Below are 26,709 nucleotides of genomic sequence, written 5' to 3'. Positions count from 1 at the left end.
TCATGTGTTTACTGATGCGGCCTCATCTGGTTGTGATGGTATTTTGAACAGCAGGAATAGTCATGTGTGGGATGAGGAAACCCTCATGCTGTAGTATAATCACACCATAAAGTATATTTTGCTGTGAATATCTGTGCCGACATTGCAGGCGACAATCTCATTGGGCCATGTCTTCTATCTGACCGTCTGAATGGGCACCTGTACTTGAGGTTCATGCAAAGAGTTCTATTTGAGTTATTGAAGAACATACCCTTGTCTGTTCATGGGAGGATATGAATACAACATGACAGTGCTCCTCTTCACTTCAGTGTGGATGTCCGCAACAATCTCAATGCTGTATTTTCTGTTCACTGGACTGGAAGGGGAGTTCGTATCCCATGACCTGCAAGGTCACCTGACCTGAATCCTCTTGATTATTTCCTATAGGGTTACCTAAAGACACTAGTGTTTGAGACCCCAGTGGATACGGAGCTGGAATTAATTGCCAGAATTGTAGCTGCCTGTGATGTGGTTCGAAACACACCAGGGATATTTGTCAAGTTGAATCAGAATCTTGTTTGCCAATGTCATGCTTGCATTGAGGTTGATGGCTGTCAATTTCAGCATACTTTGTAAGATACAGTACAAATAGTACATTCACTGTGTCAGTGATGGTATTTGCACTTAACTGTAACTAATGTAAATAAAAAAGGACACAGTAATGTGATTTTATTCCTACTATTTCCTTAAGCTGGCTTCTCCAACCCCAGGTTCCCTACCTCAAATTGTTCAATGGAACATCACTCATGTTCTGTCAAATTTTTGCATCTCTTACAGAAATACCTGTATAATGATAAGGCAGAGCTTTCCAAGTGAGATTTTAAGATGTTTGACATTTGTAGGGCCACTTGTAGTCTCTAACCGAAATTGACTGGTTAACTTTTTAAAACTTAAGAAATTGCAAAAAGGTAGGACTGTTTCATTATGAGAAAATGTGAACTCCCATGAATCCCACTCTCTTGAGCATTCACTTAAACCTCTTGTTAAGGAATGCAGTTAAAACTTGTATTCATTCAAACCATGACCATGAAGAAAATTTACTTCCTTATATATGTCAGTAGCATAAAAATATGCACTGTCACTTATTCTACTATTTTAAACAATCACTGAAACTGTTGTTGGCATAATGCAGGCTTTAATACTGCATGCAAGTAATTGTTCTTGTAAAATAAACCAATGTCTGTGCAATGTGATGTATAAATGTTAATGTACTACTGTAATTGCATCAGTTGACTTGTCCTATATTACTTGTACACTGGCTGTATAATATGTAATCAACAGGACCAAATAAATAAATTAAATAAATAAATTACGAAGATGCCTCATGGATAAGTTGAAAGAAACAGAGAGTATAGAGATTTTCAGAGTGTATGTTAGGTGACGTTTGACTGAAACAGCTGAAGGGAATTTAGTAGGAGATGAATGTGCAGCTTTGAGGGATGGAATATTGAATGCAGCAGAGGATCAGATAGATAAAAAGACAAGACCTCACAGAATTCTTTGGTTAACACAGGAGATAAATATATAAACATAGTGACTGACGCTGGCAAAATGGAGTACAGACATCTAAAAAATGAGACTGACAGAAAGTGCAAAATGACAAAGCATGAATGGCTAGAGGACAAATACAAGTTTGTATAAGCATGTATAAATAGGAGAAAAACAGACACCAGCTATTGGAAGATTAAAGATACCTTTATAGAAAAGAAAAGTAACTGTATGATTATCAAAAGTTCAGATTGTAAGCAAGTACTAAGCAAAAATGAAGAATTTTACAGAGCACTGAAATATCCAAGTCTCTTAGATTAGACAAAATTTCCTGAGAGGTACTGAGACCTTTGAGGAATCCAGCCATAATAAAACTTCCCCCTGGTGTGCTAAATATATGAGATAAGTGAAATACCCTCATACTCCTAGAAGGATGTATTAATTCCATTTCCAAGGAAAGCAGGTCCCATCACATATTAATATTACTGTACTATCAGTTTAATAAGTCATTGTGCCCAAATACTGACTTGAATTATTTACAGAAGAATGGATAAACTGGTAGAAGCTGACCTTAGGGAGATGAGTTTGGGATCCAAAGATACGTTGGAATACTACTCTCTCTGAAATTCTGATGGTACCATGCATAAAATACAAAAAGTGAAGGTTATATACAGCTTGTAGAGAAACCAAACTGCAGTTATAGGAGTTGAAGAACATGAAAGAGAAGCAGTAGTTCAGAAAGGAATCAGACAGAGTTGTAGCATATCCCTTACATTATTCAGTGAGTACATTGATTAAACCAGAAAGGAAACCAAAGAAAAATTTAGAGAAGGAATTAAAGCTCAGGGAGAAGGAATAAAAAACTTGAGTATAATGGCATATACGTGTGCAACCAGCCAGTTGACATAAAAGTTTACTGAGTATTGTATTGCATCATAATGCAAAAAAACTACAGTGGGGAGACCCAGAAGGCCACTGCAACCATTGCAGAACCAGTGTTCTCTCTACTATAATTTTTTACGTTATGATGTGTTACAATACTCAGAAAACAGTTATGTCAAAAACCTTGAGGTTTTTTGAGGTCATTGTAGTTCTATCAGAGAAAACAGTGGACTTGGAGGAACAGTTGAAATGAATGTATAGTGTTTTGAGAAGATGTTACAAAATAAGCATCAGCAAAAGTAAAACAAGGGAATGTAGTTGGATTAAATCAGTGCTAAGGAAATTAGATTAGGAAATGAGGCACTAAAAGTAGTAGATGAGTTTTGCTACTTGGACAGTAAAGTAACTGATGATGGGGAAAATTAGACAGCAAATAAAATGGAGCAAGGAAAAAATTCTGAAAAAGAGGAATTTGTTAACAATGAATTTTATCTTATGGTTTAGGAAACCTTTCCTTAAGGTATTTATCTGAAATGTAGACTTGCATGGAAGTGTAATGTGGATTATAAGCTGTTCACATGAGAACAGAGACCTCTGAAATGTGGTGCTACAGAAGAAAGCTGAAGATTAGATTTGTAGAACATTTACTAATGGGGAGATACTGAATCAGACTTTGAAGAGAAGATTTTTATGGCATAAATTAACTAAAAGATGGGGTTGGTTGATAGGGCACAGCCTGGGGCATCAAGGAATAGCCAGTTTAGTAGTAGAGGGAAGTGTTGGAGGCAAAAAAGTATAGAGGGAGACCAACACCTGAATACAGTAAGCAGGTTCAAATAGATGTTGGTTGCAGTAGTTACACAGAGATGAAGAAGCTTGCTCAGGATAGCATAGCCTAAAGAGCTGCATGAAACCAGTCTTCAGTCTGAAGATCACAACAGCCAAATTTTTACTCATGAACCAGAAATCTGCCGTCTTTTCACCCCAAACTTTTCTTTGCATATTTTCTTAACTTTTCTTGGTTTCAGCATGATCTTCCTCTCCAATTAGGGAACTGCTTTCAAGCACATGAAATCTTCAAAACTGACTTATTATTTTACCTAAGCAATTTGTTTCAATTGGTAATTGTTCAGTAGTTGTTAAGACCTTAATTTGTTGGTAGGTCTGCCGTATCTAGTGGTCTGAGGTTGGGCTCATCACCTAGTACAAGAATGTTAAAGAAATGAAACTGAAATTTGGGAAGGGAGAAGTTAATCAGATATCGGTTGTGGATAGTGTTTTTAGTTCCACCTGAGAAGGCTAGATGTAGGATGTAGATTAATGACACACAAGATATCATCTGTGCTCGTATGTCTAAAGTAAAATGTGGAGTAGTAGATCAAAACAATTGACACATGCTTCAGTGTAAATCATGTTGTAAAAGCCTTTGATGGTGCTGAACAACAGTGATACAGTATTGTTTGAAAGAATACATTGCCATTTGACTGTATATCATATTTTTCTGCTGTAAAATCTAGATTTCCACTTCCATGCCAATATTGAGTACAACATTCTGAGACCATTTACATCATTTTACTGTGTACTGTGCATGTTGTCAGATACACAGTTCGGTGTTAGAAAATGTGTTGAACTGTACGTTTGACATCCTATGCAGCAAGATAATGTTAATGGTCTAAGAACTTGGTACTCAACAATGACATAAAAGCCAAAATCTGGATTGTAGAGAAGAAAAAATCACTGTGATATATAGATGGTGCTGTATTCATTCAAAAATAATTTGTGTTGATGTTCATCCACAAAAGGTGACCTATCTTGTACTGCTCACTTTGAGAGATGGTGGCGGTAGGAAAAGAATTTTTTTCATTCAGATGAGAACCATAGTTAATTTCTCTGACTTAAGAACTTAAGAATAATATTGATGATGATACTAATACCAATGATAGCATCAATTAAAATATTCTACATGAATATTTCACAATTTCATTTTAAGTTTTAGTACTCCCTTGTACTTCAATCAATAATTATTTACTCTGTTAAAGCTGGACAGGTGAACCATTAAAGCTTCATCTGTATTCGTTCCTCACCCGTTGGCCCCTTTGAATACTATAACTACTGTCTAACAACCCATGTCTTTGAATTTTGTTTGATATGGGATCTATATCTCATAATATCTTTATTATTTTTCTTTGAATTAAGTTGTTCCTCTTTCTCTCACTATTTATTTTTACATGAGAAAGTTATCATTTATTATTCATGTTGATTCTTCATAATGAGTTTTCTATTTCTTGCCACATTCATGTTCATATTTGTTCTGTATTTCACTGTAAATTCAGTCCACATTATAAATGATTTTCCATTAAATTCCTATGTTCCACCAGAAAGCCTAACTGACTGTGAAGTGACATGCAGCTGTACTTAAATTTTTTTTTAGAAAATTATGAATTGTGGTATTCCTCATTAGTACAATCATATATTCTGTATGCAAACAAAGTATAACTTTTTCAAAATAGCATAATTCACTTCCATTGTGATACATGTTTGAAATATGGCACAAAGATGCAAACAAAATTCTTCTGTGGGGTACAAAAGCATGGAACCCTGTGACATCACCCTAGTGTTCAACAACACATCAAATAGCAAGGTGTCAACCCATGTGAAAAAAAGAGAACGATACCACAACTCATAAGTTATTGCAAGGTGTAGCGTAGGTTAACAAGGTTACTTCGATATTAAATGACACCATAATTCTGGCCAACACCATTGTGGACATCTCAAATCATGGGATAAGTGCAATACCCCCTCTTACCCACATTTCAGCACTTCTTTTGAAGAACAGGACAACATTCTTGAGAATGTTCAACACTACTAACACTCCCCTAGACAATTCAATCCTACCCTAAGGACGTCATCTGGCAGCAAGCTTATTTGACACCCCTCGGTGGGGTCGCCTGCCCTCAGGTGCTAGAGCAGCCACGAGACACCACTGTCCAGAAAGAGTTTCAAAGTCTCTGACAGGAACATTTTTAATGTGGTTAACAATGCTGCGTGGGTGGCACCAAGTGTGTTGTCAAACTGGGGTGTCCTAAAGGGGCCCTTTGACATTTTATTCAAGCACATGTCAATGTTGCACCGCTCCATGATCACGCCACAGGAGGGCATGAAACAGGATGGCTGAAAACACATAAACACACTTTACTGCTTTGGATCACATTCAAATTTTGTTGAATGGTTTTGAACAGTTTCTGGTAGCTCCACCCTGTACAGAAGAGCGAATATTGTTGTCACACAACCCATCAAAAGTGTCAGGTTATGACTAGTGATGTTGCAGCCCCACAATGTCCTTAGAATTGGGCTGAATCTTCGGGGGGGGGGGGGGGGGGGTGGAGGGGAGAGGCTCAGCAGTGTTGAACATTGTCAAGAACATTTTCCTATTGCTCATTGCACTGTGAACTGCCATTTTTGACTGAAATGCATTGGAATCAATGCCTCAAGGAAATGGATAGTTTAATTGACACTGTTTATACCATCTCCTGATGGCTTATCATGTCAGTTTTTAATTATGAAATGAATTATGTGGTTTTAAAAACCTTTTTTTGTGCAGTGTATGTACATACATACATAGAGTCAGGAAAAGGAGAAAATACCCTTCTCTTTGACTAAGGTCCTATCTACAGAGATTTTTAAAAGAGTAGAGATAAACTGCACCTTCTAAATGATTTGCCTTTGTAAATATCATCACACTTATTCCAATGAGACTTTTGTGTAGTTTTCAATTATTGTTTAGAGTGGTTAAAGGAAGATGATGGAGGTTAAAATGACTGTGGGTTGGAGGGGTTATAGATAAGGAGAAATTTTTGACAGTATAGACTGTAAAGAGATCATCATGGCGGGTACATCTAGAGAAAAATGCAAAGAAGATAAATTAGGATTCTGAGATGTTAAACTGCTTTATAGATCCATTTTTCTCCAGTCCTGTTCTGAACATCAGATGCTGCCTGGAAATTTCCATTAACTAAGTGGGTAGTGGTGATGGAGTGATCTAAAGGAACTGTTGAAATAATTACCTCTGCGCTGTGCCTCTTCTACAGCTCCCAGATTGATCACATTTAACCCAGATTTTCATTTGTATCCTCTGATTAATATAAATGGACAGATTATTTGTAATAAGGCTAATACATAACTTGGCTGCTTTTGCAGATGACTCTACAATTCATCTTGTCTTCAATGGTTGAATCTCTCATTTATTTGTTTCTTTCCATGCTCCTCCTTGTTACTTTTCTATTCTCTTCATTTATTACTTTGTCCAAGACGGAATGAGGATAGAGGTAGTGGGAGGGTGTGTGTTGCTCATGTCTTGACCCAAAGTAATCTTCATGTATGTAACTTATATACCAGGTCTGTTGGAATTCAGTATAGTTGATTTGCGCTTATACCTATTCTGTTGGTAGCAGGAGTATTTTATGCAGCATAATTGTTACATTTAATGATGACAGTGAGAAAATAAGTTCTATGGAGAAATTGTTGATTACTGAAATGGTGCTGTGTGGGGTCAGGAATGTGTATCTGTGACTGACTGAAAGTTGTCTCAGAGTGCACTGAGTATCAGGGTTGTTTTTGCACATGGCCCAGTAGAGTTTTCCATGAATCAGATCACCAGCTACTGACTTTCAATGAGGAACATGGCTAGTCCATGAAGTACTGTACATAGAGCTTTGTTTATCATTCAAAATATCAATAGCCCAGTCACCATGGGAAATAAAGATGGACCTTTTGTATGAAAGGTGTAATAATTATGATTTTATATTCATTTTATTTTACTTCATCAGTACTTCAGTTATTTTTTCTCTCCTCTGTTTGCTCCTATCCATCTTCCTCCTTGTTACTCTTCTATTCTCTTCATTTCTATTTAATTCACTGCCAGCTATTCCTGTAAAGTATACCAACAATAAATTATTATTAGTACATAATTAGACCTACTGATAGAGGATTTACTTATGAATTGCTATATGTGTGAATATCGGGAGAAAACAGCTGCTCTGGCAAAAAAAAGACACTGTGCCTCCTCTAACAGATTCATAGCACAGGAAACATAAACTGGTTCTGAGGCATACATATATGTTCATTTATGATGTATCAAGATCACCAAATCAAAAACCAAACATTTCTATAACAACAAAGCCATCTGAGTCTCATCTTTCGCAGCAGTCCTCAGCAATGTCAGTATGCGATGGAACATCCTCTTGCTTGGATAAAGGCTTGAATCAGTAATGGTATGCCATAAATGAGATAATCAAGCCAGCATTGGTTCAAATTGTCCTACTTTTAAATGACGATTCTGCCTAGGTCTCACAGATATGTGGCCATTGTCAACATCCAAAAACACTTCATTTCAATCAGTACTACACATGGTTGATTGGGTTCATGTCTTGGGAACAAGTAGGCTACTCCATTCTGATAATCGAAGCATTATGAAGAAATGTATTCATGAGATTGGTATGATGAGCTCACATGTTATCATCCATCTAGATGAAATTGCTACCAAAATGTTGCTGATATGGTCCTACAGGATCTCGTCCCTGTACTTTAGAGCAGTGAGGTTGGCCTCGACAACCATGAGGGATGTACAGTGGCCCCATGCAATGCCACTTGAGAACATCACTCCACAAACATCTTATTGCAGATGTAGGACACTGTGTTTGGGGTGTTCAATATTATGAGGTTGTTTCCAAACACATCTGCAATTATCAGGGTACAAACAAATCAGAGTTTTCTCCTTAAACAACATGAGACACAAGTACTGGGGCATCCAGATAGCATGATTTCTTGTCACTCTGCAAGGGAGTACATGATTTTATGGTGTGCAACATGTTGCTCATCATGGTCATTGGGAATGGAGATTCAAATCATGCAATTGTCTCCTAACAGTGTCACACGTAAATAACATCCTGTAGCCTCTTCAAATGCTGAATTCACTTCTGGAGCACTCTGCCTGCAGTTCCTTTGACTCAAAAGTTGTAGATATTTATCATTCTGTGAATCTGTCAAATGTGGGTGGCTTATGTGGTGTAAGACCTTAACACAGCCTGTCAATTGGTACCGATTCCGGGTCTGTGCCACTTCACTTTGACTCTGGTGGAACTGTCAAGTAACTTCCCTTGTTGACAAGTCTGTGGACCTGAGATTCTATGGACCTGACTGTAGGTCGTGACTGTTCTTTGTGCCATTATGGATGTTCATAATACTGTTCCATTTTACTTTAACTGAAAAGCAACAATCAATTAGAATGTGTCATTCTGCTTATAGGTAGTGCTCATGATAACTGCGTGTATGTTTCTAAACAACAACAGAAATGCCTTTTCAATCAGTACAGGAACAACCACAGCAGCAACAAACCTGCAAAATTTTATTGAGATAATGGAAAACTGTTGTTGGTGTATATGTTCAGTTATTTCAGACAGTCATGATTTGTGTCTTTGATATGTACACAAATCCTATTATACAATGACTGGTTTATAAGACCAAATGAATGATATTTTGGCAATGATGTGTTATTTAAACAGTTCGGACATTTTGATGTATACCTGAAAATGCCTATAAAACTAAAAGCAGATGCTGCTACTTCCAGTGTGCTCATCAATGATACAAGCTGGAACTAAATCAGATGCTTGTAGGTTTCAAGAATCATATGAAGCCAAGCTACCTGCAACAGCTCCTACAGCTGTTGAAGAGTGTATTGTGGACAGATCACACAGCAAGCATGACAACTGAGGTGGAGTGATATATGTTCAATGACACAGTAATCCCACTTGTCATGTGGTTTCACAGATGCTGAAGTAAGTTGTGACCAGGAGATTTAGGGATGTGATATGTTGTTTTGAAATCCTGGTGGTGTTCATCTACCTGTCAATACTTCTAACAATGGGGATATGTGCCTTATCCTAATTTGAGACCATACCCCCATGCACCCCATGGAATAGAACCACTGTGGATAAATGAATGTGATGGATATGTTTCCAATTTATTGAGCCGAGTGTTCTTGATTGGATCCAGAAAATGACCCACCAGCATTTTATTCTTCCATGAGCTGTAGCATATAAAGTGCAAAATGTGATTCATCAGTGAAGACGAAACTACATCACACATATGATGTGCTTTCATCAGAGTAGCTCATGAACAATGAATGAAGCTTACCATTTCATGTAAATTAATGTTCTTGGTGCAAAAGTTGGTGATCATATCTTTTGTTAGGTGTTGTTGTTGTTGTGGTCTTCAGTCCTGAGACTGGTTTGATGCAGCTCTCCATGCTACTCTATCCTGTGCAAGCTTTTTCATCTCCCAGTACCTACTGCAACCTACATCCTTCTGAATCTGCTTAGTGTATTCATCTCTTGGTCTCCCTCTACGATTTTTACCCTCCACGCTGCCCTCCAATACTAAATTGGTGATCCCTTGATGCCTCAGTACATGTCCTACCAACCGATCCCTTCTTCTGGTCAAGTTGTGCCACAAACTTCTCTTCTCCCCAATCCTATTCAATACTTCCTCATTAGTTATGTGATCTACCCATCTAATCTTCAGCATTCTTCTGTAGCACCACATTTCGAAAGCTTCTATTCTCTTCTTGTCCAAACTATTTATCGTCCATGTTTCACTTCCATACATGGCTACACTCCATACGAATACTTTCAGAAATGACTTCCTGACACTTAAATCAATACTGGATGTTAACAAATTCCTCTTCTTCAGAAACGCTTTCCTTGCCATTGCCAGCCTACATTTTATATCCTCTCTACTTCGACCATCATCAGTTATTTTGCTCCCCAAATAGCAAAACCCCTTTACTAATTTAAGTGTCTCATTTCCTAATCTAATACCCTCAACATCACCCGATTTAATTCTACTACATTCCATTATCCTTGTTTTGCTTTTGTTGATGTTCATCTTATATCCTCCTTTCAAGACACTGTCCATTCCATTCAACTGCTCTTCCAAGTCCTTTGCTGTCTCTGACAGAATTACAATGTCATCGGCGAACCTCAAAGTTTTTATTTCTTCTCCATGAATTTTAATACCTACTCCGAATTTTTCTTTTGTTTCCTTTACTGCTTGCTCAATATACAGATTGAACAACATCGGGGAGAGGCTACAACCCTGTCTTACTCCTTTCCCAACCACTGCTTCCCTTTCATGTCCCTCAACTCTTATAACTGCCATCTGGTTTCTGTACAAATTGTAAATAGCCTTTCGCTCCCTGTATTTTACCCCTGCCACCTTTAGAATTTGAAAGAGAGTATTCCAGTCAACATTGTCAAAAGCTTTCTCTAAGTCTACAAATGCTAGAAACGTAGGTTTGCCTTTCCTTAATCTTTCTTCTAAGATAAGTCGTAAGGTCAGTATTGCCTCACGTGTTCCAGTGTTTCTACGGAATCCAAACTGATCTTCCCCGAGGTTGGCTTCTACTAGTTTTTCCATTCGTCTGTGAAGAATTCGTGTTAGTATTTTGCAGCTGTGACATATTAAGCTGATAGTTCGGTAATTTTCACATCTGTCAACACCTGCTTTCTTTGGGATTGGAATTATTATATTCTTCTTGAAGTCTGAGGGTATTTCGCCTGTTTCATACATCTTGCTCACCAGATGGTAGAGTTTTGTCAGGACTGGCTCTCCCACTGCCGTCAGTAGTTCCAATGGAATATTGTCTACTCCGGGGGCCTTGTTTCGACTCGGGTCTTTCAGTGCTCTGTCAAACTCTTCACGCAGTATCATATCTCCCATTTCATCTTCATCTACATCCTCTTCCATTTCCATAATATTGTCCTCAAGTACATCGCCCTTGTATAGACCCTCTATATACTCCTTCCACCCTTCTGCTTTCCCTTCTTTGCTTAGAACTGGGTTTCCATCTGAGCTCTTGATATTCATACAAGTCGTTCTCTTATCTCCAAAGGTCTCTTTAATTTTCCTGTAGGCGGTATCTATCTTACCCCTAGTGAGATAGGCCTCTACGTCCTTACATTTGTCCTCTAGCCATCCCTGCTTAGCCATTTTGCACTTCCTGTCGATCTCATTTTTGAGACGTTTGTATTCCTTTTTGCCTGTTTCACTTACTGCATTTTTATATTTTCTCCTTTCATCAATTAAATTCAATATTTCTTCTGTTACCCAAGGATTTCTACTAGCCCTCGTCTTTTTACCTACTTGATCCTCTGCTGCCTTCACTACTTCATCCCTCAAAGCTACCCATTCTTCTTCTACTGTATTTATTTCCCCCATTCCTGTCAATTGCTCCCTTATGCTCTCCCTGAATCTCTGTACAACCTCTGGTTCTTTTAGTTTATCCAGGTCCCATCTCCTTAAATTCCCACCTTTTTGCAGTTTCTTCAGTTTTAATCTACAGGTCATAACCAATAGATTGTGGTCAGAGTCCACATCTGCCCCTGGAAATGTCTTACAATTTAAAACCTGGTTCCTAAATCTCTGTCTTACCATTATATAATCTATCTGATACCTTTTAGTATCTCCAGGGTTCTTCCATGTATATAACCTTCTTTCATGATTCTTAAACCAAGTGTTAGTTATGATTATGTTGTGCTCTGTGCAAAATTCGACCAGGCGGCTTCCTCTTTCATTTCTGTCCCCCAATCCATATTCACCTACTATGTTTCCTTCTCTCCCTTTTCCTACACTCGAATTCCAGTCACCCATGACTATTAAATTTTCGTCTCCCTTCACAATCTGAATAATTTCTTTTATTTCATCATACATTTCTTCAATTTCTTCGTCATCTGCAGAGCTAGTTGGCATATAAACTTGTACTACTGTAGTAGGTGTGGGCTTCGTATCTATCTTGGCCACAATAATGCGTTCACTATGCTGTTTGTAGTAGCTTACCCGCATTCCTATTTTCCTATTCATTATTAAACCTACTCCTGCATTACCCCTATTTGATTTTGTGTTTATAACCCTGTAGTCACCTGACCAGAAGTCTTGTTCCTCCTGCCACCGAACTTCACTAATTCCCACTATATCTAACTTCAACCTATCCATTTCCCTTTTTAAATTTTCTAACCTACCTGTCCGATTAAGGGATCTGGTATTCCACGCTCCGATCCGTAGAACGCCAGTTTTCTTTCTCCTGATAACGACATCCTCTTGAGTAGTCCCCGCCCGGAGATCCGAATGGGGGACTATTTTACCTCCGGAATATTTTACCCAAGAGGACGCCATCATCATTTAATCATACAGTAAAGCTGCATGCCCTCGGGAAAAATTACGGCTGTAGTTTCCCCTTGCTTTCAGCCGTTCGCAGTACCAGCACAGCAAGGACGTTTTGGTTATTGTTACAAGGCCACATCAGTCAATCATCCAGACTGTTGCCCTTGCAACTACTGAAAAGGCTGCTGCCCCTCTTCAGGAACCACACGTTTGTCTGGCCTCTCAACAGATACCCCTCCGTTCTGGTTGCACCTACGGTACGGCTATCTGTATCGCTGAGGCACGCAAGCCTCCCCACCAACGGCAAGGTCCATGGTTCATGGGGGGGTTTTGTTAGGTAAGTAAATCAATTCCTATGCCTATAGTGAGAGTATGCTTCCTTATGTATCAGCTTTGCCAGTGATTGGCCACACATCTACTGGTTAATCATAATAAAGCAATGTAAAATCCAGGATGGAATAATGACAATAATATGAAAAAGATAGACTGCTATTCACCACATTGTGGAGATGTTGAGTCACAGACAGGAACAACAAAAAGACTGCTAAACAATAAGCATACAGCCATAAGGCCTTCTGACTTAGGCAACATACACACACAAATTCACACAAAGACAATTCACACACAAAGGAACACTGTCTATACCATCAAGGCCAGACTAAGTTTCAGCACCCAGAGTCAGTGGTCATGTGTGTGTTTCTGTGAATATGTGTGTGTATGTTGCCTAATGCCATAGAAGGCTTCTGCTAAGCAGCAGCTGACTATGCTCCTTGGGGTGCAAAGTTCAGTGCCACCAGGCTGTCCATGGCAGCCTGTGAAGATGGTGGGCCTGCTCCAGATTTCCTTGGTTCCGCTAACTGCAGGCAAGCCAGCCTGTAAGGGTACAGCAGAGACAGGCTTCCCACACAGTGCACTGTCAGCATCCTGTCTCTCAGCAGTGTATTGGTCATGCATTCCTTTATATCAGCTACAAAGACACCATGAGTTGTCACCAAGCTGCACACGCCAACGAAATGCATCCATCTGTCTCAGCTCCAGCTTCATACAACGATAAAGAGTTTTACCAAAGTATGTCTGTCTTGCTGTGGCCACTGTCACATTTAATGGTTTCCCTTGCCTGCAGATCAAACTGAAGTGCCCAAGTGGGTGAGCAGCAAATGCCATCCTGCCCGACCAAAACAACATTCCCTCACCTATCAACAAAAGACCATGAAAGCAATCCATTACACTAATTACAAATTAATAAAGCAATATAGTAATAAAAGGAAAGGCATTTGGAAGGTTTGAAATATATTTAACTAATTACAGGCCAGAATACTTGTTCAGTACATTTATAAAAGTAGTTGAGATATTGTTTCATAGCAGCGTGTAAAGCTTAATTACAAAATTGTCATTAATATCAACACTCTGAAATGAAATGATCATATAGCAATGTTGGCCGGGAGGCGCCAACCAGGGAAGTTTGGCTGCCAAGTGAAAATCTTATTTCAGTCAACGCCACATTGGGTGACTTGTGTGCCAGTGATGAGGATGAAACAATGATGAGAACAACACACACCCAGGCCACGAGTGGAGAAAATCTCCTACCCGGCCGGGAATCGAATATGGGCCCGCTGCATGGGAGGCAAGCATGCTAACACTTAGCTAAACAAGCAGACGTCAGCACACTAGCATGGTTTCATAAGACTAAATAACAAAACTACACTAATAAATGAACATATAAACAAATCAAAGATCATATCTAATCATGCCATATTGTCAGTTGTTGATATAAATGTAGCCAAAAAAGTCAACAAGTTCTTTCAACACTAAATGGATGATTCATTGAGAAGAATCCCATTTTGAATAAACAAAAATGAATTCACGTCAGTTAGTTTCACCCTTTCTGTAAAACATTTACTATTAAAAATTTGGCTTTTATTTGACTAATTTTACTGTGTGATTTTTTAAGTCCTAAAATAAAATAGGTTAAAGTTACATCCTGTGCACTATGCTGACTAAAACAGCTGCAACACCTGTACATGCTCTTTAAGAGCTGCTCTTTATATGGACTTGTTACCAACTTAAGTCTGTCAGTATTCTCACCATTGGTAGCAGTATTTTATTGTAGCATGGACTGCAGTATTAATGACATACATTTATGGTCACCTATTTAAAAATGCATATATAAGGATAATTTTTGTGCAGCCTGTGCTTAATGATAGTTGCATCATTTAGAAATGATACATGTTACTGGGTATATCAGTCAGATGCCCTCTGCACACACATTCCAGTGTAAGACGTATTTTAAAATTTTACAGTATGCAATATATGAATGCATTGTTTCACGGTGGTATATACTGGTAATATTCTCTCAAACTTGCAGCTGCATCAAGTGGTGTAAAATCCAAGAACTTGAGTACTCCTGGGCCATTGTCAAGTGGTGATTGTTGTATTGTTGCTGCTGCAGATCCTCATATAGCTGCCCTGCCTTCTGAATGGAAGCCATCTCAGATGCTGAAAACTTGCTGAAGGAACTGAGCCACTTACAGAAAGTATTCAAGCGAAATGGTTACAACCACCACATTTTGCAAGCCATCTTTCCAAAGACAAATAAGCAAAAAGCCACATAGGATGACATGAATAACCTAGTGTTTTTGCCATTCTGCTGCTCAGTAACTGGAAATATATGGTGTATCCTAAAGAGGGATAAATCAATTCAATCTTCAGAGCTTCAGTAAAAGTTTGGCAACTCAGGAGGCCCATGAAAAATCATGTAAGCCTCTGGATGCCAGCAGTACATAAAATATTACATGAGTGTTGATAGATTTATGTCAGACACACTGTGTGTACTGTTGATGAACACTGTGGTGCCCTGAGAAATCAGCGGTAGGAGAGCACATTCTAAAAACATGACACTGTATTGCATTTGATGAGACACCTTTTATTACACAGGCTAATAGCATTATAAAAAAGGTGATCAAGATATAAACTCTTGAAAACATCCTCAATAAAGATGGCAGACTGCATTTAAGCATAGCAAGGGCCCAGCCATCAGAAGGTTGAAGATTGCACCAGACATCACAAAAGGCACCATGCCTTTATAAAGACACCAGCAACAATCAAAACTGACAATGACTGAATGCTGTAAGCTCATAGATTTTAAACCACTTGATGTGTCTGGAAGCTTGAGAGAATTAGTCTAGAGTTTAAGTGTATTTGTGTTCTGTGTGAGATTGTCTGCTGATAATGTTCGTGCTGTGTTTGGAAACAAGGTTTTGACTAATGTGATACTGCTGGTTATATATGTTTTCCAGATCGATTGTGTTAAAAAATGCATTGCAAACCAACTGAAAGAATCGGAGAAGTCAAAACCCAAGAAATCATGGGAGCCTAAGAAGAAACCTATATGTTGTGTGTCTTAGAAAGTGTGGCATTAAATAAATAACGTTCTACATTTTATTCTACTTCATTCTGTCACATGTCTATATGGAAGTTTGAGCAGACAGTACGTTATGTAGTTTAAAAAAAATGCTATTATTAAGATAAAACTTGTTGAATATATTCTTCATATTATACTCCTGCACAGCAGATTTGAGGAACTTTGTACTCTGAAAATTATGGCAGCCTGAGAAGATGTAATGATCTATATGTGAATATATTTTGTTATTAGTTAGTAAAATAAAATGGTTTATGAACTAATAATGCACTTGTAAATGTAATACTTACAATAAATATTAATGTTGTACATCTTACTTTCATCCCAAAATCTATAACAGCAGGTATCCAGTGTTGGTAATTCTGATAAATTCAAAATGAAGCTAAACATGGTGATATGCATTTTGAGATAGCACCACAAATTTATCTGAATATACTTTTTCCATTTCTAAAGTACTTTTGTTGCTCTGGCTTACTGAAGAATGATACTTTTTCTTTTGCAGTTCCGCAGTCCACCTACCACATATGTTTCTCCATACAGTTGGTGGTGATTATCTGCAAAGTATTTGCAAATTATTGTTTTTTGTGCTGCCTGATCACTTAGAAAAATCTATTCTGCATCCAGGAAAGCATCAGCCATATTATTTCCTGCAGTTGGAGACAATTTCATCTTTTTTACAGGGCAGTTGCTTCCAGCCACTGCTTTGATTGGTGTCTCATTTCAGACAGCATTGAGAATGAATGAAGGTAACTTAAAGCAAATGTGACATCACTGAGAAGTCCATTAGAAATGAAGAAATAAAAAAACAAATTCAACATAACAAGGGTAGGGATTCAAATTGTCTGTGTGCTTTTCAAAGGAACCTTCCTGATGATAGCAGTAATGGAATAAGAAGAATCATGGGTTACCGAAATCTGAGTGCTAAATGCGGGGTTTAACTTCAGTTCTCCTTATAATGAACCCACTGCCTTAGCCACAGCAACACCTCTGTCAGCGTCATATTTTGGCCAACACACATTACATCTTAAGTAAGGATTTAGTATAAACAATCTGTGTGGAGGTATTGAAAATTGTTCAAGTTTTTTTCCATTTACTTTTGGGCGGCATACACTGTATTTACACCTACATCTATATCCATACTCTGCAAACCACTGTAAAGTCCATTGTAGAGCATTTATCCCACTGGACCAGTTATTAGGGCTTTTTACTGTTCCATTCACATATGGAGAAGGACGAATGGCTATTTAAATGCAGGTGGTATCAGTCAACACATACATATGAGTGGATGTAATGCTTTGGAGGGCCATGAAATGGAATAATCACATAGGCTTACTTGTGGGTCAAGAAGCTAGCAGACGCCGATTTATTGGAAGAATACTAGGGAAATGCTATCACTCTATAGACTGCTCACAGATCACTCATGTGACCCAACTTAGAATATTGCTCAACTCTGTCAGACTCATACTTACTTGGACTAATAGGTGATACTGAACGTATAAAGATAAGGCCAGCACAAATGGCCACAGATTTGTTTGGTTAGCAGATGAGTGTTACAAAGATGTGGGAAGTACTGAACTGGTAGTCTCTTGATGAACTATCCCAAGAAAGCCTACTTACAAAGATACTGCCCACATCTTGCATAAGGCTATCTTGTAGTTAATTTGTCATGTTAAAAATACCATACTCATTCTTCTGGTGTACCTATTTCTAGCTTATTTGCCTGAATCAATGGTTTTCATGTCCAGTAGATGAACTGCTAAGTGATTAATCAATTTTACATGATTAAGTCAATACATCAAAGTTAGTATTTATTCCAACAGAATACTTTAATGATGTTCATCTTGAAAACAAGGAGGTCCATAATTATTACAAAATGGGTTACTACCTTAAAAAAGTGGAGAAATATGTCCACCTATTTGAAGACATGTGAATATCCTCACTGAACTTTAACCACTGCCTCATGATTGTCAGCTCATTGTAATATTATTCATGGCAGCTATTTAAAGACTGAAGTAGGAAGATTTTCACATCTTTGTAAAATACAGTACTATTAAATATCTAATGACAACATAATATACACAAATAATAAGCATTATGTTTACACATTATATAATTAAAGTATTTTAACTAGCCAATATGTGCATAGTATTCAAATGGCTTTCATACTTTACTCTGTTTTAATTACCAAGTTTTTGTGTTCACACTTTTCTCCACAGTTTTCATAAAAACCCACCAATAAATTTCCAAAAACCCAAATTTCATCACCTGTTTGAATTATTTCTGTAGTTAGTATGTATTCATAATAGATGTATGCAATTTTGAGTGCTGGTAGAGAAAGACTGAGTCTCTAGGATGGTAACATTGAATTTTGGAAAGATTTTCATTATCATTGTTGTTGTGATCTTCAGTCCATAGACTGGTTTGATGCAGCTCTCCATGCAACTCTATCCTGTGCAAGCTTCTTCATCTCTCAGTACCAACTGCAACCTACATCCTTCTGAATCTGTTTAGTGTATTCATCTCTTGGTCTACCACTACAATTTTTACCCTCCCTGATTCCCTCCAATAGTAAATTGGTAATCCCTTGGTGCCTTGGAACGTGTCCTACCAACCTGACCCCTCTTTTAGTCACGTTGTGCCACATTTCCTCTTCTCCCCAATTCTATTCAGTGCTCCCTCATTATTTATTGGATCTGCCCATCTAATCTTCAGTATTCTTCTGTAGCATTACATTTTGAAAGTTTCTATTCTCTTTTTGCCTAAACTGTTTATCGTCCATGTTTCACTTCCATACATGGCTACACTCCATACAAATACTTTCAGAAAAGACTTCCTGACAGTTAGATCTATACTTGATGTTAACAAATTCCTTTTCTTGAGAAATTTTTTTCTTGCCATAGCCAGTCTACATTTTATATTCTCTCTACTTCAACCATCATCAGTTATTTTGCTCCCCAAATAGGAAACCCCTTCTACTACTTTAAGTGGCTCATTTCCTAATCTAATTCCCTCCGTATCACGTGACGTCATTCAACCACATTCCATTATCCTCATTTTGCTTTTGTTGATGTTCATCTTATATTCTCATCTTATATCCATTCAACTGCTCTTCCAGGTCCTTTGCTGTCTCTGATAGACTTACAATGTTCAAATGGTTCAAATGGCTCTGAGCACTCTAAGGTCATCAGCCCCCTAGAACTCAGAACTACTTAAACCTAACTAACCTAAGGATATCAAACACATCCATGCCCGAGGCAGGATTCGAACCTGCGGCCATAGCAGTCGCGCAGTTCCAGACTGTAGTGCCTAGAACCGCTCGGCAACCCCAGCCGCCACTTACAATGTCATCGGCAAACCTCAGCATTTTTATTTCCTCTCCATGGATTGTAATTCATACTCCAAATTTTTCTTTTGTTTCCTTTACTGCTTGCTCAGTATACAGATTGAATAACATTGGGGATAGACTACAACCATGTCTCACTCCCTTCTCAACCACTGCTTCCCTTTCATGCCCCTTTACTCTTATAACTGCCATCTGGTTTCTATAAAAATTGTAAATAGCCTTTTGCTCCCAGTATTTTACCCCTGCCACCTTCAGAATTTTAAAGATAGTATTTCAGTCACATTGTCAAAAGCTTTTATCAAGTCTACAAATGCTAGAAATCTAGGTTTTCCTTTCTTAATGTATCCTGTAAGATAAGTCATACGGTCAGTACTGCCTCACGTGTTCGTACATTTCTATCAAATCCAATATGATCTTCCCCAAGTTCGGCTTCTACCAATTTTGCCAGTTATCTGGAAAGAATTCGTGTTAGTATTTTCCAAGCATGACTTATTAAACTGATAGTGGGTAATTTTCACACCTGTCAACATCTGCATTCTTTGGGATTGGAATTATTATATTCTTCTTGAAGTCTGGGGGTATTTCGCCTGTCTCATACATCTTCCTCACTAGATGGTAGAGTTTTGTCTCCCAAGGCTGTCAGTAACTCTAATGGAATGTTGTATATTCCTGGGGCCTTTTTTTGACTTAGGCCTTTCAGCACTCTGTCAAATTCGTCACATAGTATCATATCTCCCATCTCATCTTCAACTACGTCCTCTTCCATTTCCATAATGTTGCCCTCAGGTATGTCACCCTTGTATGGATCCTCTATGTACTGCTCCCATCATTCGCTCCCATCATTCTGCTTTTCTTTCTTTTGGTTTACCATCTGAACTTTTGATATTTGTACAGTTGATTCTCTGTTCTCCAAAGGTCTTTTTAATTTTCCTGTATGCAGTATCTTTCTTAGCACTAGTAATATGCATTACTATAACATAACATTTTTGAGAAGTACTATTTCCCAAATTACAAAATTTAAGACAGACATACCATCTTGGATGCTTCTAACACTAATTTCAGAAAATTTCAGCTTAGAAATGACAAAGTTAGAGATATGCCAATTAGTCTAGTTACTGATATGCCAATTAGTCATGTAAGATATGGAGTGAAGAACATCAAGGTACACAAAATGCAGTTATAATTAAAATTTATTTGTTAATTCTAATTTGTTGCACACTTATTAATATTAGCTAATGATGAATACTTATTTTAACACAAGAAAAGTAATTACTAAAGTAGCTTGCCCAAATGATTCAGAGAAATGGCACATCATGCACTTTTGAAAAAAAAAAAAAAAAAATTCAGCTAACATACAGTGTTGTTAGGAGTTCAGGACTATTACAAAAATGTGGCAATATGGTCATGAGAGTATGTGTATAAATTAAATTAGCAAATTATCCAATGTTATACAGTAATCAATCAAATTTCACATTCACAAAGACATAAATGAAAAACTCTGGTGTCTGCTAAAGACACACATAATGCAAAATTCTCTGCTTTCATCATGTTTTGCTCCCAGTTATACTACAGTGAAATGATACTAAGCAGTCAGTTCTTTTCTTCCATCATTTATTCCCTATTGTTTGGTTTTTAGATGATAAAGTTGAAATTTGTGTCATCAACCTGGTGGATCACATAATATAAGTATGATACATAACAAGATGAGTTTCTTGCAAATAATATACAGGTGGCTACCAGCACACATAGCAAGACCCATGTAGTCACTGGTATCAGAGGAGCACCTGTTTTAGGTTAGAATCAGGATTTCAAAGTAGTAAAAATAACAGAACAGCCCTACAAAATGTTTGACCTTTCCTAGCACTGGTCCTCAGAGGGCCCTCTGTGAGGTTTAATATCTTTCCTGTATGTAACAGGTGAGAGACTTCCTGTAACATAGCACACAGAAGGAAGAAATGTTGACCATAATTTTACAGGCATATCAAGAGAATGCTGGACATCTGACAAACTAAACAGATGTTGAAGTACATAGAGGGTATTAAGAACATTTAAGTGGACAATCAAAATCAGAAAAGATCTGAAGGATGCTGGTATAAGAGACTCAGGTATACAAGACCAAGAAACATTCAGTCACAAAGTACTGGAGGTGAAATGTGAATAATGAGATGAGGGAAGTAAGGACTGGGACAGCCTGGTTGGAAGAAAGGAAGAAAATGGATAGTGAGAAGATGAAAGAAGTGTGGTACCTGAGAAAATCTCACACTTCATGTGGTCTTCTAGCAGTTTATAGTAATCAGAAAGATACACAATACCTCTCACATGATGCCAGACAAAGACTTACAAAGACTACAGCATGTTCTTACTCCTGCTTGCATAATTCTAAATGGGCAGCATTGTAGGAAACATTTTCCAACTGTGTGACTACTGACTTATTTACAGTATAAAATTAAACTGCTCAATTCACTTAATAATCCTTGTCATCTCACTGAAAAACTATGAATACTTTAAATGTTACGTGTGATGTTAGGGTGAAAATTTTAGTTTTTTTTAAATAATTTCCTATATGTAAGCTAGAGACTGTTGTTAACTTTAGCATTATAAATGATACGCCTTAGTCACCATTTTAGCAATGACAGAGTTCTCTGGGCATATGTCTTATCGTTGTACTGGTACTACTCCCATCACTGCATGAAAAAGTTGTGTCTTCTGTCAGTTCAAAACTCATTGAAGGACTTTTTCTTCTTTTATGTGTGACCCACTATGGACTACAGTTATTTCAACTGTTTTTCCCTTTTTTTGCACATTTTTCTCATCACTTTTTAGTGTTTCTCTGTTCTTTCCTCCATTCAAGTAGCTCCAGTGTTCTAGGGTCCTTTTTTCCAGTGATTTCATTCTAAGTAGTGGCCATTCCTAAATATCTTGTGAAGTAATGTGGAGTTCATCCATATCCCTTCCAACACCTTTGCACCATACATTGTACATCTTTAATTTATTAAAGTAAATCAACAGTCTTTTTGTCAGTCTGTTGGTATTCATACTTCAGGTGGGGCCATATAAAGTTATTCTTCTTATTATGATCATTTAAATTGAACCGTATTCAGCCAAAAGTGTGGCCATTGATCCTTATGACATGACATCTTTATCCCTCACTCCGCGCAATCTGTACCATGGTGAGCCCATTGCTTATGCTTACACAAATCACTGCTGTGCCCCTTTGTCCAATAATATCCTGCAACCCTTTTCTCCTCCTATTCCTCTTATCACACAATCCACCTCTGGATACGATTTTGTAGCACCCATTCCTGCTGGGAATGAATGTAGGTAGGCCAAGGGTCCCTGTTGACATTTAACACTTTATCCTCCTGCAGTCCTCCACTTCTAAAACTATTATTTCCTCTTACTTTATCCATATGACCCTGAGGCTAGCAACACTGCCTCCTCACATGCCCTGTTTGTTCACACTTGATTCATTTTATATTACTTGCACTGTCCATTTATCCTTCATTCCTGTTGAGAAATAGATCTCTTTATACACAACAGCGAATTGCACTGCAGTGGGCAAATCCGTCAAACCCCCTGTTCATACATCTCTTGACATTTCCACATGCTTCTCTCTTAAAAAAGCATTGAGTGCCCTATGCTCAGCTTCTTGTCAAATAATTTCAGTGACTGCAGCATCTTGTCCTAATTCATAGGTATATCCACAAATTTTTCCACAGTTTACATATTTTTCTTAGTTATTACGCATCATTGTTCCATATAGCATCTGCCACTATTTCATTTCATATGTCTCTGAATTAATCCTTCTTTAAATTCTTTGAATGTTGTGGCTCCCTTAAGACATTTTATATGCCCTACATAAACTTTAGCTTCCCTTGTTAGTCTCAGTTTTGCAACATTCAATAATTCCTTTCAGACCAAACTTCCATCTGAGCCAGATTTCCAATGTCTCCCACAAAGGCCTGCACATCCTCAGCTGCATTACCAGAGGAGCAATTAAACTTGCAACTGACAAATCTAAACCCCTTTGTGATGAACATGATTCTACCAACCCATGAAATTCTGTATTATCTGTTGTTATCTGTAATACCTTTTATAAAAATATACCTACTGCTTCCAGTTCTGACACATCTTGCATTCCTGGTTCTGTTGAAGCTTTGTCCTTGACAACACTAACATTCACAAGACAAAAAACCAAAATACATTAACTTAATTAATTAAACATGAACCATTTTGACTTCTGGTATTGCCTAGCTATATGCCCCCAAAGTTTACATATATGATATTTTACTGGAACTGATTTCATACATAGCAGTGAATGAACCTCAAGATTACACTGTGCACAACTAACAGGCACTAACCATTTATGACTACCATTACCTCTAAGACTAGAAAAATCCACTGGTTCTCTACTCACAATAAAATATACTTTACAAAGTGCATGAGAGTCAAATCCTAATACCATTACCAAAAAACAATAACATTTTTTTTGAACTCACCATACGGCAGGCTCTAGGTTCAGACATCACTCTAAGAAGGCAATGTGAGTGTTTATTTATTTATTGCAATATGTATTCCATAGATCCAGTTTCATGTTAACGCATGGATGTGGAATGAATCAAGAACATTTAGTTCATTATTGCATTAGTTTCCATGAGGACAATAAACAAAGATTAATAATAGCAGTTGGAAACATAATCATTAGGATAAAATTACACTCACAAGCAGAGTTCCAGATACAACATTCTGATTTTGTCCAAACAATTTTTTACAGATAACCAATTAATCTGATTAACACAACAAGATATATTGAAGCAGGAATATACAATAGTATTTGGGAAATGAAATTAGCTATCTCCGCTATAGAATTCTTGTAGAGAATAGAAACTTTTTTCGAGCAAGAACTCCTTTAGCTTATTTTTAAACAGTACTTTTTTATTTCATAGACACTTTATATTACTTGGAAGCACATTGAAGATTATTGTGCATGTGTATTTCACACATTTTTGCACCAGGGACAGATTTTTCAGGACACAGTGTATGTCACATTTCCTTTTTGTGTTATGATGATGGTACATTTCATTCGTTTTGTATTGAGAAGGATTGTGAAGCTTGAATGTCATGATTGAAAAGATATATTGTGAAGTAGTGGTTAGGATCCCTATTTGTTTAATAAGTTTGTGACATGAGATTCTTGGAGGCACCCCACACAAAATTCGGACAACCTTTTTCCTGATTTGTGAGAACCTTTTTCGATAGTGGTGAATCGCCCCAGAAGATTTTCCATAACACATAAGTGAATGACAGTAGCAAAAGTAAGCAGATTTTTAGACACTGATGCCTCCGAGTTTGGCAATTATCCGAATGGCAAATGTTGCTGAGCTGAGCCTCTTCAGGGTTTGGTTGATGTGTTGTTCCCAGTTAAGCCTGCTATCTATATATATGCCCAAGAATTTCAAACAATCTGCTCTCTCTATCTGCTGGCTCTCATGTGTAAAATTTATTTCCTGTGGACTTTTTTGACCAGAATGGAAATGAAAATAATTAGTTTTGCTAAGGTTTATTGATAAAGAATTTACTGTGAACCAGTTCAGAACATCCTCAAGTAAATGGTTAGCATTTAATTATAGATCAGAGGGTATCTTACTGTCTATCACAATACTTGTGTCATCAGTGAAAATTGTAAAATTGTTTGCTGTGTTTGAGGACAATGGTGGGTCATTGATATATATATGAGGAATAGCAGGGGACCAAGGACAGAACCTTAAGGAAATCCATATTTTTACTGTTCCCCGATCGGACTCTACCCCTCCTATGTGACCATTGTTACCATCTAGCACTGTTTTCTGTTGTCTGCCCTGTAGGTATGATTTGACCCAGTTGCCCATTTGTCCTCAGAGTCAATAGTGACATGCTTTCTCTATAAGTATTCTATGACTAACACAGTCAAAGGCTTTGGACAGATTGGAAAATATGCCCACAGGCAATGTCTTTTTGTTGGGGCATTCCAAAACATTATTCGTAAACGAAAATATTGCTTCGGTTGTGGAGATACCTTCTCGGAATCCAAACTGATTTTTAGTAATTATTGCATGTTTTTTCTAGGTGACTGACTATTCTGGCATACATTTGCTTTTTGAGAACTTTAGAAAATGTAGTCAAAAGAGATAGGCTGATAGTTTGTAACATCTGAAGCATTTCCTCTTTTGTAGAGGGGCTTTACAATAGCATATTTCAGGCTTTTAGCAATTTGCTGGAGATGTCATCAACACCAGTTGAATTTTTTTCTTTTAAGGAAATAATGGTTTTTCTTACTTCCTGACACCAGCGTTAGATGACCCTTTGATTGTCACCTGTGGAGAGTGAAGTGAGATGTCAGAAAGAAAGTGGATTCCAGGATGTTGCTCTGAATGTCACAGACTCATGGGGTAGGCTGTGATACTGAGATGAGTATAATTTAATACATGAATGACTGAGCATTTATATGCTCCAGACTGTGTTCATTAAGGGCTTGAAGCACATACTCTAAACACTTTTGTGGTAGCAAGTGTGGAAATCCTTCTATTCTTCCATTAGCATATTACTACTTCGGCCATTGCTATATCGCACCCAGTTGACTGTGCTTTGCAATGCCTGTCAGCCATGTTTTGCTTCACAATCCATTACACCCTTACATGCCTGCAGCTGACTCTGTTGCAACTCACTTCCACTCTGGTGTACTTTTTTTACCAAATATGGTCGATCTGCTATAGTGGTAATACTAAATTTTTTAAAGGTTTGCTTTATTATACCATAACATTTGTGGGTAATAGTATTTCCTGAATTACAACATTTAGAATAGATATAAGAACTTGTAGGCTGCCAACACCAATTGCCGAAAATTCCAGGTTGGAAATGACAAAGTTAGTGATATGTCAATTAGTCAAATTAGGGATATGCCAATTACTTTTGGTAGGTATGGAGTGAAGAATATTAAGATATACAAAACGCTGTTATAATTAAAATTTATTAAATCAAATTTGTTGCACACTTGTAAATATTAGCTAATGATGAATACTTATTTTACCACAAAAAATAATAATAATTGCTAAATTAGCTTGCCCAAATGTTTGAGAGGAATAAGACATTAAGCACATCTGGAAAAATAAGCATCTAGCTCCCATACAGTGTTGTTAGAGTAAAAATTCTGGAATATTGCCAAAATGTGGCAATATTGTCATGAGCATACATCTATAAATTAAATTAACAAATTATCGAACATTACACAGTGATCAGTCAACCTGCAGATTCACCTGCACTCTCATCATTGCTCTACTACAGTCAA

The sequence above is a fragment of the Schistocerca americana genome, chromosome X (assembly GCF_021461395.2).
Source record: "Schistocerca americana isolate TAMUIC-IGC-003095 chromosome X, iqSchAmer2.1, whole genome shotgun sequence".
Lineage (NCBI taxonomy): Eukaryota > Metazoa > Arthropoda > Insecta > Orthoptera > Acrididae > Schistocerca > Schistocerca americana.
Note: the sequence above shows the minus strand (reverse complement) of the source record.